The sequence below is a fragment of the Calypte anna genome, chromosome 2 (genome assembly GCF_003957555.1).
Source record: "Calypte anna isolate BGI_N300 chromosome 2, bCalAnn1_v1.p, whole genome shotgun sequence".
In the NCBI taxonomy this organism is placed as follows: Eukaryota; Metazoa; Chordata; class Aves; order Apodiformes; family Trochilidae; genus Calypte; species Calypte anna.
The window spans coordinates 83,474,532-83,491,330 of NC_044245.1; positions in this window are offsets into that span (position 1 = coordinate 83,474,532).

Genomic DNA, 16,799 nt, shown 5'->3' on the forward strand with positions numbered 1-16,799 from the left:
CTCCACCAACTAAGCTGAAGAACATTTACACAGTAAGGTCAGAGTTTGTTGGCTGCTGTCATCCTGGGCTTACAGGAAAGAAGTGTGTACACAGACAGCTTGAGATACCAAGGCAGAGAACAGGCAGCAACCCCCCTGCACTCAGTCACAACCTGACTCCGGTCCTGCTGGAAATACTGCAACTCTCCTCCCAGTCACTCCAGTCTCTGCCAAGGCCCAGTTTCAGTGCAGCAGAGCTGCACAGCCTTGCGTCAGACTTCTGTGAAAAGCTTCCATGTTGCAAGGGAGAGTGATGAGAAAATAGAGCCATGTCAGGTAAGGAAGAAAAAGGCAGATGAAAGAGGGCTGAGACAGAGGTGGTCACTAGCTCAATTCAGAGGAAAAAAAGAAAAAATGCTGTTGTTCAGTCTGTCCCAGGGATCAAGGGAGACCAATCTCCCATTCTAATGACTCCCTGGCAAACCAGACTCTTGTCACTGTTTAACACTGGCCCGGCAATTAAACCAAGTGACAGATTCTCTCTATTAATCTCTCTCTCCTCGCTGATAAAGAAAGGAGAGAGAATAAGGGAGAGAGACTTATGGGTTGGAAACTAAACTACACAGCTTTAATGAAACAGTAATGATAAATAGGAAAAATTACCAAATATATACAAATATACCGGAAAATTGATACCACGTTCCTCTACCCTTTTCCCCCAGTAATTCTCACGTCACCACTGAGGCTTCAGGGCAGCCCTGGGAAAGTCCAGGCTGGACTCCTGGAGTCAGCAGCAGTCGGGAGCTGGAGGCAGGAACACACAGATATGGGCTGGCATGGATCAGGACCACAGGCAGAGGAATGGATGGAATCCTCCCAGGATGCCAAAGCAAACAGGGACAGGTAAAGAAAGGGAAGCAGGAAAGGCAGAAAGGGCAGGAAGCTGGAAGCTGGCTTGACCCTGGTGATCCCTAAAATTTATACTGAGTATGACATGTATGGGATGGAAAACTCTGGTCAATTCTGGCATCTATCTTGTCTGTTCCTCCCCAAAGGAGGGCTGCAGGTGGGACCTCCTTATTCCTTCTGGAGAGTAAAAGTTTTCCTCAGAGCTGAGCAGTGTCCTTGGCTCTGCATACCAGTCTCTAGCTGTAACTATAAACATCGAGTGTTGTCAGTCCTAGAAGCAGACACTGTCTGAGAAACTGGCTGTTAATTTCAGCAAGTGCAACTACTTACAAGAGACTTAGCTGAAAGCAAAAGTACAAGACAGAAAATCATCTTTATGCTGTCCCAAACCAGGACAACTCTTCAGGTGACCTGCTGGAAGGTGGCAAATATATCCAACACTACTCACTTTTTCATAAGTACCAGCTAGGTAATAAATAATTTCTTATTGTACCAGGTGACAATTATAACTTTGTCTTCTTAAACTGTGGAAATCTACTTTGGACACAACAAAAGATTTTATGGAAAGAAGAGAAGAAAGATAACAATAAATAAGTTTCTGTTATTATTTGTACCTATGAAGATGGGAAGCTGCTTAATGTAAACTGGGTTAAATATGCCAGTATCAATAGCACTGTTGATATACTGATAGCACTGTCGATATATATGATTTATATATTGATATATATATATATTGATATATTGCAATATTTTATTTGGGGCTGTTGGAGATACATTAAATTTTTCAAACATAATATACATAGCATTCATAATAAGGCAAGAGGCTATATATTTGGACAATCATAAGAAAAGTAATTAAGTCAAAAGGATCTTTTCACATCTGCAAGTTGTTGGATCATTCAGACATACTGTAAGAGGAAAAAAACAAACCTACCAAAATAACCCCCACATACTTGGCCACCTAATATTTTTTATATTCCAGAAACAAAAACTTTTCAATATGTCACCAATTTGGAGAGTTCTGGAAACTGTAGTGCTTGACCCAGAAGCTGTTGTCAGTCATTCAAAGCAAGAAAAATCAGTTAAGCAGAAAATCAAGGGAAACCTCAGATTTTTAGACCTCCTGCTACATCTATTAAGACTGCTCAAGGCAGAAAGCTGCACCATAGACACATCATGCAAAATGAGTTCTTAGCCCCATCAACCCCAGGACTTGGGCCTCTGCTATTAAAAGCTCTCAGATATATAGAAGTCAGTCTCCCTCACTCTCTGGGTGACAGCTCCTCAGATATCCTTATTTTCTTCCCACAGACAGGGAACTGTCTTCCTGACACAGATCATCACATCCATTTTTCTCCTCTCTTTCCTGCTTTTCACTCTGCTCCCTTATCCCTGGTGCTGCTCTCAACCATGAGTAGAACAGAAAGATAATGGAGGAAGGAAGAAAACAACTTTAAAAGATCTTAGTGTTTTCATTCCTGCTCCCTTCCATGTCTCTTGAATGTTTAAATAGTTTTACATTTTGCTTATCTCTTTGTTTCCTGTGGTTATTTCTATCTCTCACTGTCGATGACCTCCATGCCAGGAAATAAAATCAGCTTACACATATGAAAGACTGACAAAATACATACAAGTATTTTTACTTCCTTTTGTTTTACAATACTTTTCCTCTTAAGAGACACAAACCCCACCTGTTCTGGAAATAAAACTTAAAAGATATCAACAAGTAATTCATTTTCCTTCCTGATAAAGCATCATTAAGTACACTAAAATAGGAGGCCTGTATTCCTCCTTCCTTTACTTCAGTACTTCAAGTGTTTCTCATGATACAGCAACAAAATTTTGGTCTATTCTCAATTCAATTTTGGTCTGCTGAGAGGAAATAAAATGCAATATTTACCTTGAATTTGCTGTAATAACAGAGTCTACATAAATACTGTTTCACAGCAGTTTATTACAAATAGGAATTGTTTACAGTATTTTATGTGCTAAACAGTTATTCTCAACTTTTCAGCTTCTCCAGAAGCCAAGCTGACAATTTCCATAGCTTTTTGACTTACTAACCTCTTGCTGAAGGAACACAGAGCTAACTTTGTCACAGTACCCCATCACAAACGTCCAAATTGAGCCTAAATAGTTGATTGGGTCCACAAAATAGCACACAAGAAACCAACGAGCTAGAATCACTTCTGGCACATCTGATCAGCTGACCCAGACTATAAGACAGCACATTATAGCCAGACTGAGAAATAAATCATCTTTGGCAAGCATCTGGAAGACTACTTCAATTCATATTTCCAAATGATCAAAGTTACTCTGAATGCTCTTAGTAGAAAAAGTGGCTTCTAGCTTGTTTTCAGCTCTGTTGTCAAACATGAAAACATTATACTTTCAAAAATTCCAAAAGGATGTGGGATACTAGCACAGTTCTTAAGGATAGAAAAATAGATACAAAGATATATGGAAGCACACAGGAATGTCTCCACATCCTTCTGGACAGACTCCAAATAGGTCATGACACGTTTGCACATATGGCATGTTATATGCCAGATATGTTAAATAATTTAAAACCGCTGTTTTCTCTCACTTCCCAACTCCTTTTTTTTTCTAGCAATGTCTTTCCCTTTTGCTTATCTTGCTCTCTCATTTTGCTCATATGCTCCTAATTTGTGAATTAGTTTTTTACTTAAAAAACGATACTTAATCTTCAGCTGCTCCCCTGGGTCTCTCAAATGTAAAAATCCATGCACTCCATTAAAAGCCTCCCAGATGTTACACAGTTCTTGCTTGCCTGCATTCATCCATCTTACCTAAACCAATCCAAGAGTTTTACTCCTCATAACCCAGCAAGCTTCTGACACCAAGGCAGAAATGCAGCTGTGCCTTTGTGCAGCAAGTGCTCCCCCTCTTCATTTTCACATCCTCTGTGTAGACAAAGATGGTAGAGAATAGAATCGTAGAATGGCTTAGGTTGGAAGGGACCTTAAAGATCCAACCCCCTGCATGGGCAGGGACACTTCCCACCACACCACGTCCTACAAGGTCTCAGTGCTTGCCTCCAACCTTTCCTTAAGCCTGATTAATTTGACTCAAAAGGACCATTACTTATACTGTAGGATGAAACTAATCCTCTTTAGAGCTGTTTCTCTTCACCCACTTAAAGTGGAGTCTGGGCAGTGAGCTCAAGTGTAGAAGCTCACACTGCAACTGTCTGAATTCAAGGAAGATGTAGGATTCTCCTGGACAAGCTTATCTTCCAAAACACACCTATCCACAGCTGCCTTGTATGACTGGACACTCCTCACCCTCTCCAAAGAAGAGATGGAGCATTTCTCTGCCAAACATACTGGAGTCATACATACTGGGAAATGCCTTTTCCCAGCCAGGTATCACTCCAGCTCACATACAAAACAAGTCACAGATTTTGGTGCTCATCTTTTTGTTCCCCAGGTGCCAGGCTGGCAAAATAAATTTATAACAAAATAACTAGCTCCAAGAGACATATTTTTCCTGGGGGATATGAGCAAGAGCAACAAAACCAGAAATAGAAGAACGCTGGTTGGACAGTGACAGAAACAGAAAGGCCAAAACCAGATTTGTCCTGGAGTTTGTCATGTCTCTTCAAGTTATGGTCCACATTTCCTTACCACAGGGTATATACAAATTGCTCTTGTTCTTTTCTACTCTGTTGAATATTCTGCAAGAAAGCAAGGAGTGTGTGTTTGCATGCACATATACACCCACGAGGAGCATTTCAGAACAAAAAAGTGAAACATGAACTCTCCTTCACAACATGGCATTTATCCTCACAGACTGATAGATTGCCAATTAATGCAAATATTCTGGGCAAAGACAACTCATGTAAAAATTAAAGTGCTATGTACAGCCCAGAGAGACATGTCATAACATTGCCTGTAATCAACAGTCAGAAGCATAATGCATTAGTTGTAATGTTTTATTGAAGATGTGACTGGGAAGATACTCAGGGAGTACTATGTATGGTAATGTAAGAATAAGTATTTCAGTGCAATACTGTGTATGAAAAAAAAGAAATAATGTATGGGCTCAAAGCGACAACAAGCAGGGCATTCTTGCATCCTTCTCATTTCAGGAAAATAGAGGTTTAAAACAATATTCTGGGTTGTATCCCAAATAGTTGTGCCTATGAATTACAAGAAAACGGGAATATTTTGCATAAAAAGATTTCAAAACAGGCAGAAACAGCACAAGAGGCTTTAGATGATAATCTCTTCATTTGTATTACCAGTGCCACTAAGGTCTCTTAATTTTGTTTTTAAACTAAATATTAAGCTATTTTGCGAAACCTTAATTTATATATTCATTGAATTATCCTCCTGAGTTAAGTCAAATTTCCTCTGGAGTCAGGCATGTATTTCCTGCACATGTCTCTGGGAGCCATCTGTAGGCTTTAGTAAATAGCATTGGGGGTTACCTTACATCTCAAGAGATGAAAGCAGCTAAAGCTGTACAAATGGAGAGTGTTGCTTTGACACAGAAGCAATGGCCAGGTTTAACACTAAAAATCTAGTCAGTAGCCACATTGTTTTTTATTCTACAACTCCATAGCCTGGTCTCTTCTCCTAAGCATGTAAGGCCATTGAAAAGCAGAACCAGAAACGTTGTGCATATCACTTTAGAAACCATAACATAGAGATGCTTGTGTTTACTCATTGGGAAAAATTAGGACAAATAAGCCCTCACTAACCAGTCAGTTCATAACAGAAATAGACATTTATTACATGTCACAAAATAATTAGGTGATTTTCCAACCTGAAGCTTAGATGCCAATTTGACCTGAACTAAGCTGAGTTAAAGGCAATGCCATAAATCCACTAGTTCAGAATTCTATTGCAGCTGGCATCAGCAGCAGCACGAGAGAAAAAAATTAAAAATAAACCAAGTAAAATAAATCAAGCCATTCAAGTTTCAGAGGTTTGTATTTGTTTGGTTGGTCTTGTGGTTTTTTTGTTTGTTTCTTTGGAATTAGCCCTCATGAGTGGTGTGTGGTACACCACATGTCTTATGACAGATAAAACTGAACTTGGGGCCCATGAATCAGTGAAAAGCTCTTTTGCAGAATCTTGAAAAGTGGTGATAACCGAAAGAAAAGCCTTAGTCATCACCATATGGAAATTTACATCCAGACAGCCTGAAATGTAATTGCTCTCAACACTCCAGTAAGAAACAAGTATGGAATGCAAGGACCTACAGTTTAAGAAACTTTAACTAAAGTTCCTTAGGAACAGTAGAGCATGAATGTCAAAATGTCAATTTCTCATCTCTGCATTTTTTCTCCTAACAAAGAAGACAATATTGGATGGCTGGTTCCTCCCAGTGGAGATGCCTTTTTTTTTTTTCATTGCCAAATATACTTATGAATTCCTTACCTTTGTTTTTGTTCAAATGCAGGTTATGTACGTTTCTTGAAATATGAGTCATCTAATATTGTTAAAGTACTAATAGCTTGTATAACCATCCCAGTAATCTGTGACATGAGTGATCTATATTGAAAACAAGGAGAACTATGGAGAATGAAGAGTTTTGTCACCTAGATAAACAGTACCATTGAATAATTTTACAGTGTGACTTTGAGCAAATGGATCTACTTTAGGAATAACAAATGTTCATTTACAAAGAAAGTTCTGAGCCATCCTTTTGAAAAGTAATACTTTCAGAGGAATACTTAGAGTGAAAGATTTTGTGAACACATCAAAAGGAAATTCTTGACTTTTTAAAATAGTCCTTGAAGTACAATTAAGTTACTAGAGATTCTCTGGGGAGTTTTAAGGACTTTTTTTCAAGTCCTTCCAGCATAAACATGGCATTATGAGTGGATTAGGTGAGCGTTCTTTTGCAGATAATTAAATAAGCCCAACAATATCCAGTTGCCCTTAAACAGAGGAAAAAAAGCCTGTTCTGTATGGAGAGGCAGTGCAGCAAGTATATAATTAACTAGACCCATAACATGAGATAGCAGAAGCACCTTTTTAAGTAACGTGCTGAAAATCTAAAGGATATATTGTTAATTGAAAGAAAACACAGCGCTTCAAATCAATGTATTTCTATCACATTCCTTTTTTTAATTAGAAACTACCAAGATTTCTGAGAACTCAGGCAGAACCTTTCATGTTGACAGCAAAGGCAAATCTCCTGTAATAGTCAATGAAAACAAGACAACAAGCAGCTGTGTTCTTTGTAGTTGGTATGAGAGGCCATAGGTTCATAACCTTCATCATTTACCTAGATAAAACATTGCTTTGATTTAATGAGATTTAATGAGATTTAGGCTTCAGAAAACACCCTGTGAACAGGTCTAATATGTATGAATCTAACCAACAAATAATATTCATCTCTAAAATAGAGTCACAGCCTTAAGATATCAAATTCTATACCTCACCTATTACTACTGAGATTATAATTATTAGAGCATGAATCAGATATGTGACCACCTAATGTTTACACAACAAAGGAATGAAGGGCTATGGGACACCTGAAAATAAAGTTTCCTTTTGAAGTTGAAGTTCAAACCCTTTAGAACCAATGTTGTGCCTATGAACATTGGCAATTGAAATAAAGTAAAAAAAAAAATAAAAATCACATGAATCAAAGTATTTTTAACATTTGCTGCGCAACACTAGCACAAATGCAACCTAATCTTTCATAGAAGCCACTTTCTAAAGATTTAAGCTACAACCTCTGACAGGTTCAAAACAGTGGTTCATGGCTGTGTTGCCTGACAAATAATTCCAACTTCTTTATGAGTCTCTTAGGATTTTCTATGTATCTATCAAAGAAAGTTAATGATATTTGACACATCTCAAATAAGGGGTGGTGGTGGTGGAATCAGACCATATAAATATATACCTCCACTAATTCAATACCCTTTAAACAGCACATAGAATGTTAAATTGTTTGGAGGTTTTGGTTTTGTGGGGGGGTTTCAGTGGTTTTGTTTGGTTGGTTGGTTGGTTTGTTGGTTGTTTTTTCCCCCTCATGTGTACATTAATTACAAGATTTGTATTAGTAATTTACAATTCCTGCTCAGGTTGCCTTTATTTTTGTGTCTGTGTTTATTAAACATATCTTTTGATGATCTAACCATACTGATGGATTGAAGCTAAGAAGTTAAGTTTAATATTTGGGTGATGTCCCAAAATGGTGTTTGGTATTGTCCGTGTCCTTCATCAGGACTAATGCATGTGTACTTCAGCATCTTTCTTATGTGCTCTCATGCTAACTTTTAATAATTATTTTCTTCTTAGTGCATCCACTGATGTTACCCAATGGAGTTATTTTTTTCTACCACTTTAAACTGAAAACCCAAACTTATTGTCAAAATTATCACTACCACCTCCCACCCACATCTGGCTTGGATCTTGAGCTGAAAGAGCTCCTGCAGACAGCTAAGGATGACCAAGTTATGCATTTTGTGAGGTACTTAACAGACAAGTTTGAATTTTTCTGGGTAACATACTAGAAACCATTCTGAAATACATGTATATTCTGTAAGCAAAATTCTGAAGGCACATACCTAAGAGAAATCATCTTTTCCTCAGTAGCCAAGCCACATTCACCCCACCATCACTGTTGTCTTTTTGAATCCTTCAAACTCACAATATGTAAGTCAGTGTCACTGAAAACTGGAGTCACCTCTGCAGATCACAAAATTAAATGAGACCATTTCCTGGCTGAATAAAGATATTCTTCACATAATAAACTTTTCAGATAAACTGAAAACCCTTGCTACATCTTAAGAAATGCCAAACACCTGGGGTTACTGCGTGTAGGGATATACAGGTTTTATTGCTAAATGAGGACTTCAAACTCTAATAAATTTTATAGAATAATTTTACTTGTCCCACAAAATAAGAGTATATGACTTAAGAAGAACAGTCCTGAAAGGATTGTCCTATTTTAGGTGTCTGATAAATAGCTGTGCCCCTTGCAATGTTATCAAGTTTGTTCATAAAATACAATATTAGCGAAAGGTGGATATGCTACAGAATGTTAATGTTCAGGATTAAAGGAGTCTTGCTGCAATAATTGGATCCCCATATTCAATGATTAAAGAGGACAACAGAGGTAAAACTGCCCTACATTGATTCTACCCCGAAGGTAAACCAGCTGCATTGCAATGCTATAAATTCTTGCCCGGAAACAACTTCTGTCTGGAAGTCAAAGACATTGCATTTTAGTGACTAGAATTCAGTGTATCTTGGAGACAAATGTTGAATATAAATTTTATAGTGCTGGAACTCAACACTGAGTACAGGCAACCATGTACACTTTTGCTACTACATGAAGAGAAGGAAGCGTGAAGGCTCATAGAGAAATCTCACATCTATTTTAGGATCTAAAAAACATACTAAATATACTAAAAAAATACCAAAAACTCCAGACAATATTTGTCACCTGAAGATAAAGACCTCAGACTTGGCCTGATATTTACCCGGAATTTGCTTGGGATCAAATTGTGTCTTTGGAAAGAAATTAGAACTATGCCTAAACCAGTCTTCTTGAGGCCATACATATCATCCTAGTATTGGATCATATCAATGACTGCTGTAGGGAAGAACTGGAAGTCAATCTCAGACTAAAGAAAGCATCTATACCCTCTTACATGACTGATTTGGAAGGGTATTTCATCCTTCTCTCTTCCCTAAGGAGAGACTGTCTCCATCCACCTATGTTAATTTATAGGTGTTCAAAACCATTGTTGTTTTCATGACTGTGTAATTTTTAAGAGTTTTTTTAAACATTTCTATTTTTTATTTCTCTCAATTACACAGAGTATTTATTACTGATATATATGAATCATAGAAGTGCTTATAAATCAGAAAGTTTCAGCTACATGCATCTATAGAAATGTACATATGCCAATGCTGAAAGAAATTAATTCACAAATTATCGGTTTTTCCAAGGCACATTTTTTCTTTATAATTTAAAGATACTTTCTATGCTTCCTATAAGTGCCCACTAGTTTGTTGTTTTTGTAAACAATGTATAAAATCAAGTATTTTAGAAGACAAGTCTAAAAATAGAAAATCATAGAATCATAGAATCATAGAATTGGCTGGGTTGGAAGGGACCTCAGAGATCATCAAGTCCAACCCTTGAACCACCGTTGCGGTTGCTAGACCATGGCACTGAGTACCACATCCAGTCTTTTTTTAAATATCTCCAGGGACGGAGAATCCACCACTTCCCTGGGCAGCCCATTCCAATGACGGATCACTCTTTCCGTAAAGAAATTCTTTCTAATATCTAACCTAAACTTCCCCTGGCACAACTTAAGTCCATGCCCTCTTGTCTTGTTGAAAGTTGTTTGGTAAAAGAGCCCAACCCCCACCTGGCTACACCCTCCTTTCAGGTAGTTGTAGAGAGCGATAAGGTCTCCCCTGAGCCGCCTCTTCTTTAGGCTGAACAACCCCAGTTCTCTCAGCCTCTCCTCGTAGGGTCTATGCTCGAGTCCCTTCACCAGCCTGGTTGCCCTTCTTTGGACCTGCTCCAGAACCTCGATATCCTTCCTGAACTGGGGGGCCCAGAACTGGACACAGTACTCAAGGTGTGGCCTCACGAGGGCTGAGTACAGGGGCAGAATCACTTCCTTGGACCTGCTGGCAATGCTGTTCCGGATACAGGCCAGGATGCCATTGGCTTTCTTGGCCACCTGGGCACACTGCTGGCTCATGAAATGCTTGCATTACATGAAGAGTTGAAGATTAATAGAAGATTTACAACTAACCTGGTTTTTTAAATTTTAAAGCAATTTTTATCAAAAAAACTGGGGAAGCAAGTAACGTGTTAAGTAGTGGGTTTTGTCAGAAATAATAATAATGCAATAATAATGCCATCCAAAATATGCTTAAATATTAAAAACAAAAGCCACCATAATGAGTATATTTTTCCTCATTAGAGTAGAAAAAAGGTGGCTGCTGAATTCCTAAGCAAGAAGCTTCACATGTGTTTTGGCAGGTAAAGCTTGACAGAGAGAATTCCAAGAGGCACACATTTGATCCTAAACAACAACAACAAAAAATTCCTTTCAAATTCCAACCCTAAGGACCACTTAAAAGCACAAGAAGGTCTGTAAGTTTAATTTCCTATTATAGCATTCTAAACAATGTTAAAAAGGACTTTTATATAGTATGAGCAAAAAGAACTCTACAATAAATATCACCAATACAGAAGAAAAGAAGTCTTCGAAGGTTTAAATAGTTTTTAGGTTGTAAGATCCCAAACAGTGGAAGAAGTAGAGAGCAGAATACTTTACTTATCAGAAAAAATACCTGACATAATAATAACAGCAACAACAAAAAAATTCAGTCTAAGAGACTGATCTCAAGCCAATTCATGTTACTGGAAGATTTCACCTATTAATTTATTGATCTTTGGAGCAGATCAGAATGAGGCCAAAACCTTCTTCATCTAGCAGGGTGTCTGGAGACCACCACAATATGAAGCTAATTGGACTTAGAGGCTAATATGTGAGTCTAATTCATGGATGTACTAGAGTTTAAAAAAAGTAAGTATATTTTGACAAATAAAGAGTTGACAGCAGAAACACTAAGCAGCTTTGCTTTAGGAAAAAAACACATCAGCATATGCTGTAAAAACAGGAAGGGCCAAAATAAAGAACGAGAGCACATTTCTGTGAATGTCTCTTGGTGAGAGAGGTGACAGTTCACAGTATGTATTTGTAGATTAGGTTATTAGAAGCACATAAAATATTTAGAAGCAATGAATTTAAAATCCATTTCCATATTAGAGAAAATTAAATGTAGAATTCTTGAGACAGTTTAATGAATTGTTATCTAGCTCTTTGTCATACTCATTTTTCAGAACTTTTTTCCAGTTTCCTTATAGTCTTAGATGATATGCTGAATGAGCACTGTCCTGATCAAAGAAATTAACAATACAACTCAGTTATGATTCAGAGGTATCAATTATCCCTGAGTTCAAACCCAGCAGCTACCTTTATTTTCTCATACTTCACAAAACCCGTACAGTGCCGAGCAATCACATTCTCATTATATTAATGAAGAATAATTAAGATGTATATCCACACCACCTAAGATTTTATGTGAGGTGTCTGACTTTGCCAAGATAACCATGTAGTCTCCCAAGATTCATTAAGAAATTATTGCAAAAGCAGTCTAACTGAGGTGCCTGGACAGGCTGATTCCCACTACCAACAGGGAGAACCAAGACAACAGATTTTTTTTTTTTTTTTTTTTTTTTTTTTTTTTTTTTTTTTTTTTTTTAATTTTGTTGCATATAGCAAACGATTCCCTGTCACTAGTCCAGATCCAATGCTATGTTTATATACCAAAGCACTAAAGTGTGAGTGAGGCCTGTATGGAATAAATTAAAAGCAAATTCCACCTTGACTCAGCCAGAACAAAACCATTAAGAACTCAATTCTTTTTCTGAATAAGTGTTTCATTAACAATTAACCGATCTTGTAACTGAGTTTGTCTTCTGCATATCAAGCCAACTGCTTCTTGCTGTGTCAATAAGTATCTTAAAGTCATTGTAAAAGAGATTTTTGCATCCTTGCAAAATCAATTTCTTATTAAGTGGTACCTTTCTGGAGGCTTTCTGGTAAATGTAGTTAACACCCTTTTGCTCTGGGGAGAGATGCTAAATTACTTTTTCAGTTAGGATTTGTTACTTATCTCCTTGTATCCCCATCAGGTGAAAGCTCAGAAATCCTGTGCCAAAAAATTTTCCACTCACTTTGCTTGCTAACCGTGTCTCAACTTTTATTAGAAATAGCTGGATGATGAGTCCTTCTCCCATTCTAGTGAGGGCTGTTTTATTGGCAGTGGCATTGCTCCCATCCTCATTAAAGGCTCACCTTGAAAAGCCCAGCACAGCCTCCACCATTGGCTGTCAACAGAAACCAACAGAGATCCATCTTGGAGCAGCTCATTACAGAAATATTCCTTTAAAAAGGCCCAAGGTTGGTATTGTATTTCAAAGCATGAGTAACTTTAACCAGTGAAGAAACTTTTGCAAACAGGGTCATGGGATTAAGCACCTGGAGCAGCTGATTTATAGTTAACGTGACACTAGTTTGCTGGCACAGAAAATCATTTGTACTGAAGAAGCATCCTCAACTTGTTTCCAAAATAGACTTTTCTGGTTTCTTACGCTATGTCAGTTTACCAGAAGGGCTGGAAGTCTCATACACTGCATAAGATTCAATAAACTGTAAAATAATTTCAGTCAGATATTTTATATTTTCAGAAATCGATCTATTTAACAAAATTTTCAATAAGCATGTGTTGTCCCCAAGGACACAAGGCCTTTTGTGAGGGATTCCATAACAAAATGAGGTATCTTATAGCTGAATGCAAATGAAACACCACTGAATAAATTTTCTCGATTTCTAAAAAACCTACCAAACAAAAAAGGAAGTAAGAAAGTAAGATGAATTTGGAGCCCCAAGGGAAGAGTTCTCAGATCTTCAAAAACTTTCGCAAGACCTCAGATTCATAGATGAGTCCTGTCAGGTTTGATTTTTTAAAATAAACTATCAACTACAACAATTTCGTCAATGAATATTCAACTTCTTCCTTATTCACAAAATTACACCATGGGTTTTCTTGGCTTTCCTGCTTGCCTTCTAATGTAGACAAAGAAAAGATGAGTTTAGCTAAACCATTTATTTTAAATGTGGCTTCATTTTCCACTGATGTATATAAAAGTTAAATGAGTTATCAAAAACAAAGAGTGAATCCACTGCATGTGCAGGAGTGCTTTTACAATTATAAATCATTGTTTAAGCTTATTTTGTCAGTAGGCAATAGGAATATTTTAAAAATTATAAGGATTAACATGTCTTTCTAGACACTTGCAAAATGTTCCTAAAAATAAAGAAGTCTTAGACTACTATATCTCAATGTAAAAATAAAAAGCTGAGCACTTTTTGGCCTGAAAACTGTTGTGAAATAAGGTACAGGGAAATATTTTGTTCAAAGATACTGAGGGGAACATAAGTAAAACAACAACCACAGTTACTTCCAGTGTGGTTTTCTACCTCATTGTCCTCTATTTGATATCAAACTGATATGTGTAGATATTTTTCTGCAAAGTACCAATAAAAACCAACCCATTTTTCATCCATTTTTCTTCCGGCAGTTGTAAAGGGAGAAACAATGAGTAACATTTTTTTTCACACATTTATGTCTCCTCCTATAACTTTTCCTTTTCATTTTTCATAGTCATAAAATTCAGTCATCATATTTTTTTTTTAAATGTAAGACAATCAAAAGTTCAAGTGAGGATGTAAACTTCAGAAGGTTAACAAAGAGCTTCCTGACCTTTTTTTTTTAATGTTTTCATTCCCTTCTTTTTTCTCTGATTGCTTTTGTAGTTTTTTAATAGACTATATTGTAAGTCTCTGTGACAAACTTGGATTGTTCCCCACTTTTGACCATCATTAAGTTAGGAAGTAAAAAAGCAACAGTGGGTTTTCTTCTCTGACAGCCTTTCCATGCCATGTCAAATATATTCATTGGCACTAAAGTTCTGTGTGCAAACTCCGTGCTACCGGATGCTAAATTGCCAATACTGGACATCAGTTGTGAAGCAGAAACAGGGAAAAAGAGTGCAAAGGTATTTCTATGTCAGCAATCTATAGTGAGAGTCCACAGAAAGAATGAAATTGTATCTGAGGACCTATGGAACACAGGGTAGGCATTTTGAGGATTTTGTAAGCCTAGCCCAGTGGGCTAAATCCCCTCCAGCAGTTGAAGCACATATTCTGATTTACCTACATTAAAAAGTAACCTAATACATTCACCTCAGAACTGTCAGGATGCAAAACAAAAATGCAGTCTAGAGGGGACAATGGAGAGACACTCTTCCGAAGGTCCATACTTCTAATAAGCACAATGTTAACGTGCATACACCCTGCACTTAGAATAGAAGCTCAATCCAATTCTGAGTACAGAAGTTCCCAACAGTTCTTCAATGTGTGCATCAGGACACAGGGACAAAGATAAATCTAAATATCCAGGATGCAAATAGTCTTTGGTGTGCTAGTACAATACCATTACCAATGACTGGGGGAAAAGGAAGACACTTAAAAAAATTCAGATGTTCTAGAGGCTGACAGAAAAGAATCTAGGGGTGTTCTGCAAGATTTGAATTATTATGACTACAACATCTAGGAAATAATTTTTTTAAAAGTGAAGTAATTTTAAAAATCATTTGAGATTAATTTATCCATACCAAAAAGATCACACAAGTGGAACTGATAATGAACAAATAATGAAAACCTTTCTGGAATGCAGTGTGTTTCTAGAAGACAAACTACATTTCAACAACTTAAGACATTTACATATAATATTTTTCCCACTGCATAAAGCAAGTTAACAGAATTGTAGAACTGTTTTCAAGTAAATGCTAACTTGCAAAAGAGGATGCATTATGTTATATCTTACTTTCAGTAGATGCACTACACAAATTCACAAGAGTATCAAAATAGGCACATTCAAGAAAAAATCCAGAAGCATATTGCCTTATTTTAGCACATTACATCTATTAGCCACTTACTGCTATTAATAGTGAAGACTCAGTTGCTAATGATAATTCTAGAACACTATATATATAGTGTAAAACATTGGATGAGGGTGACACAAGTTAATCAGATGAAGATTCACTAATAAATTAGTTTATGCTATCACTTACTGCTTATGATTAAAGTTATTATACTTGTGCATTACTTCTTAATGATAAATACAAAGAAGCTGTAACATCTATTGTGCACCAAACATTCAGTAAAAAACATCTTCATTATTGTTAGGTTTTTTTCACCCAAACCCCCATGCTCAGTACTCTTCTGCAGCTATTCTAAGAGATTACATCTTCTGTTCAATTCTTTTTTTCATTAAACTGACTTCTCTTGTACCTGCTTCTTTGGAGTTAGATCCCTAGAAGGTACACTTGCATTACTGAAAATGTTATAATCTACAGTCCTTTGAAAGATTTTGTCTTTAGTATATAAATTACATCTGCTCATTCACTCCCCACTGTAATAGTCATAAATGTTCCTTACCATTCCTATATTTGCCTTCCATTTAAGATGAAAAAGGTTGAAAAAGACCAGTTTTACCTATCTATCCTGAGCTGGAAGCTCTGTTATGGATCCCTGTCCCATCCCCCTTCCCACCCCAGAAATTCTGTGCCTGTGGTAGAAGTGAGAGGTAAATGCAGCCTATTCACTCACTCATTTTCTTTCACTGAAACATAATGTTTAATTTTCTACATTTCATTCTACAGAAACATTTAATGTCTATTTCCATGGCCTTTTAACCTTTATTAAAGGTTAAAAAAAAACAAAAACAAAACCACCCAGAAGTCTGCATCATGCTTCCATCTTAAAGACATGGGCCACTAACCATGAGAAAGATGCAAACTCAGCTAGAAACATTAACGCTTAAAGGTACAGATTTGAGAGCTGGGAGAGTGACCAACTAAGTGCCTCAATTTGTGTTAAAGTTTATTTCTGTGGAATCCTTAAAATCCAGCCATGATAGAAGCAAAGCCCAAGTATCCTTGGACTGTCTGAGACAATACAAATATTTTAAAATGCCATGGATTTTTCTTAGATTGTGCCTTAGCTTTGAAGAATATCTTGTTTGATGACTGAGCACTACATGCAGAGCAATGGCCAAGAAAGAAATGAGAATGGAGAGGGACAGCTTTTAGTGGTCACTGCATCAAGGAACTGCTTCTCAGCCTTTTCCATGGAAGCCTCCTTTTTGCCCAATACAAACTGATTTTTTAATCTCTCCTTCCAGTAAGAGAAAAACAAGAATAATGTTTTGCCATTTTAAGAATTAAATTTCTCTAACGTGCTACGCTGTACTACTGCAGAC